Source organism: Carlito syrichta, unplaced genomic scaffold (assembly GCF_000164805.1).
Source record: "Carlito syrichta isolate Samal-C Ts95f unplaced genomic scaffold, Tarsius_syrichta-2.0.1 Scaffold305258, whole genome shotgun sequence".
NCBI lineage: Eukaryota > Metazoa > Chordata > Mammalia > Primates > Tarsiidae > Carlito > Carlito syrichta.
In genome coordinates this window covers 41328-45071 of record NW_007249354.1, presented here as the reverse complement: position 1 = coordinate 45071, position 3744 = coordinate 41328, and the positions used below count along the sequence as shown (strand labels likewise).

The 3744-nt window shown below is 35.1% G+C and overlaps 1 pseudogene; it reads left to right on the top strand.

The window, feature by feature from the left end:
- Positions 1-3078: 3078 nt before the first annotated feature.
- On the top strand, positions 3079-3458 carry LOC103263787 (annotated as a pseudogene).
- Positions 3459-3744: the final 286 nt, after the last annotated feature.

Sequence of the window (3744 nt, the reverse complement as noted above, 5' to 3'; positions counted from 1 at the left end):
GTGTGTGTGTGTGTGTGTGTGTGTGTGTGTGTGTGTGTGTGTGTGACATTTTCTTTATCAGTTGATGAACACTTAGGTTGATTCCACATCTTTGCAATTGTGAATTTCTTTGTGGAATGACTTATTTTCCTTTGGGTAGATACTTAGTAGTGGGATTGCTGGGTCAAATGGTAGATCTACTTTCAGTTCTTTGATGAATCTCCATACTGTTTTCCATAGAAGTTACACAAATTTACATTTCTCACCAACAGTTTATAAGTATTTCCTTTTCACAGCTTTCACATTAATATCTATTATTTTTTACTTTTTTTTTTTTGAGTCAGGGTCTTACTCTATTGCCCAGGCTGGAGTTCATTACCACAATCATGACTCACATCATGGGCTCAAGCAATCTTCCCACCTCAGCCTCCAGAGTAGTTAAAACTACAGGCAAACACCACCATGCTCAACTAGTGTGTGTGTGTGTGTGTGTGTGTGTGTGTGTGTGTGTGTGTGTGTGTGTGTAGAGACGAGGTCTCACTATGTTACCTAAGCTGTTTTCAAGTAGTCCTTCCTTCTCAGCCTACCAAATTGCTGGTATTACAGGCATGAGACACCACACCTGACCTTTTTGACTTTTTAATAATGGTCATTTTGATTAGAATAAGGTGGTGTCTCATTTTGGTTTTAATATTCATTTTCCTGATAGTTAGTGATGTTGAGGATTTTTTTTCATATATTTGTGATCCATTTGTGTGTCTTCTTTTGAGAAATATCTGTTCATGTCATTCACCCGCTTTTTAATGGAATTGTTATTTTTTTTCTTGCTGATTTGTTTGAATTCTTTGTAGTTTCTAGATATTGGTCCTTTATCGAATGTACAGTTTGTGAATATTTTCTTTCATTTTTTTAGGCTGTGATATGGCATTTCTCTATACAAGTTTTAAATTTTGGTGATAATCAGCTTATTCATTTTCTTTTGCTTCCTGTGCTTCTGGTGTACTATTCAGTAAATCATTCCCAGGACCAATGTCATAAAGTTTTTTTTTGCCTATATTTTTGTTTTATAATTTTAATTATTACATTTAGGACTTTGGCCCATTTTGACATCATTTGTGTATATGGTGTAAGGTAAGAGTCCAGTGAAATTATTTTGCATGTAGATATCCAGTTTCTATAGTACCATTTGTTTAAAAAGACTTCCCTTTTCCTTATTGAATGTTTTTAGCACCTTTGTTAAAATAATTTGACCACAAATGTGTATATTTGTTTTGAGGATCTCTATTCTGTTCTATTGGTCTATATGTCTAAGTTTAGACCTGTATTGTACTCTTTGGGTTACTGTAGCTTTGTATTATGCTTTGAAATTAGGAAATATGAGTCCTTCAAGTTTGTTCTTTTTCAGTGTTGTTTTGGCTATTTGGATTCCCTTGAAATTCCATAAAAATTTTAGAATGAATTTTTTAATTTCTATAAAAGAGTCATTGAAATTTTGACAAGGATTCCTTTGTAGCTGCAGGTTACTTTAAATAGTATTGGCATCTTAACAATACTAAGTCTTCCAATCCATGAAGATGTGATTTTTTTCCCTTTATTTGTGCATTTTTTCAGTTTTTTTAAGGAACATTTTGTGCTTTTCAGTATATGTCTTTCTCTTTCTTGGTTAAATTTATTCCAAAATATTTTTTCTGATGTTATTGTAAAGAAATTGTTTTCTTCGTTTTATTTTCAGCCGTTTATTGCTTGTATATAGAAATGTGAGTGATTTATGTGTATTGATTTTATATCCTGCAACTCTGCTGAATTATTTTTCTTGGTTATAACAATTCTAACACTTGGAAAATGGTCTTTGCAGATATAATCAATTTAAGGATTTTGAAATTACATTATTCTAGGTTAACTGAGTAGGCCCCGAATACAATGAACAGTATCTTTACAAAGACAACAGGAAAAAATGCACAAAAACATAAGAGTAAAAATCACGTGAAGAGTCATGTCAAGATGGAGGCAGAGATTAGAGTTTATTGTTCCACAAGCCAAGGAACACCCAGATCTACCAGAAGCTGGAAGAAGTAATTGAGGACTCTTCTTTAGAAACTTTGGAGAGAGAGTGACTCTACCAAATTCTACATTTTATCCTTCTGGTTTTTAGAACAGTGAGAGAACAAATATCTTTATTTTTGCCACACAATTTGCAATAATTTGTAAAAACCTTCCTAGGCAACTACTACAGAAGGCAAATGATACTATAAGTCTCATTTGTTTGTCTATTAATTTTTTTTTTTTTTTGAGTTGGAGTCTCACTCTGTTGCCCAGACTGGAGTGCAGTGGCTGCTCCCGGCCACCGCAGCCTCGACCTGCTGGGCTCCAGCGATCCTTCCGCCTCAGCCTTCCGAGTATCCGGAATTACAGGTGCGCGCTACCACACCCGGCTGGTTTTTTGATTTATTGTAGAGATGAGGTCTCGCTGCCCAGGCGGGTCTCGAACTCGTGGGCTCAGGCAATCCACTCACCTCAGCCTCCCAAAGGTGCGGGATTACAGGCTGAGCCACCAAGCCCAGCTGTCTATTAATTTTTAAACAAAATGATTATTTAATGCAAACATTAGTGCATTGTATTTTGCAATCAATACCTTTAAAAATAATATATAGGATAGATGTAGCATAAAGTATAGTGAGTACTTGTAAACCTATACAGTTGCAAAGACTCCAGAGACCATATGAGATTACAAACTAATACCTTTGAGTAGAATGCAAAAAGTTAGATGTATATTGTAATCCACAGAGTAAATCTTAAATAATGTAGAGATATAGCTAAATGCCAACTCATGAAGTAAACTGAATTTAACTAAATTATTCAATTAACCCAAAAGCAGACGAAAATGAAAAACAAAGTAATAACAACATCAAAAGAAAAACATTCAGCAAAATGTTAAATGTAATTTTAACCATATCAATAATTACACTAAATGTTAATAAACTAAAATTCCATATAGTGGCAGTGTTTCTTTAAGTAGATTAAAAATATATTCAGCTCTGTGTTGTCTATAAAAAATACTATTGGCCTCTCCACTGGATGCTGCACAGGAGAGAGGCCAAGATGGCAGATGAGATCGCCAAGACTCAGGTCACCCGGCTTGGTGGTGACATGATCTTTGGGAGGATGATCTGCAAGGAAATCCCAGCCAAAATCATTTTTGAGGATGACCAGTGTCTTGCTTTCCATGACATTTCCCCTCAAGCACAACACATTTTCTGGTGATACCCAAGAAGCACATATCCCAGATTTCTGCAGCAGAAGATGATGATGAAAGTCTTCTTGGACATATAATGATTGTTGGCAAGAAGTGTGCTGCTGATCTGGTCCTGAATAAGGGTTATTGAATGGTGGTGAATGAAAGTTATGATGGGAGACAATCTGTCTATCATGTTCATCTCCATATTCTTGGAGGTCGTCAGATGCATTGGCCTGCTGGTTAAACCTGTTTGGGGAATAATTTTCCCTTCTCTAGCCAATTATCAAGTTTGCAAGTTCCAATATGTTAAATGGCACACTTATTTTTGCCTGTGTATGGAGAGATTCAGGAAATAATTTTAAAAACTCATACATAATAAAGGATATTTTTTGCATGATTTACAGTAAAAAAAATGCTATCTATATGTAAAGCATAAATAGGTTAAAAATAGTCAAAACTTTTGTGCCAGTTAGTAATGGGACCACATCTATGAATAAATACACTGTACCCAAGTCTGGGCAACACAGTGA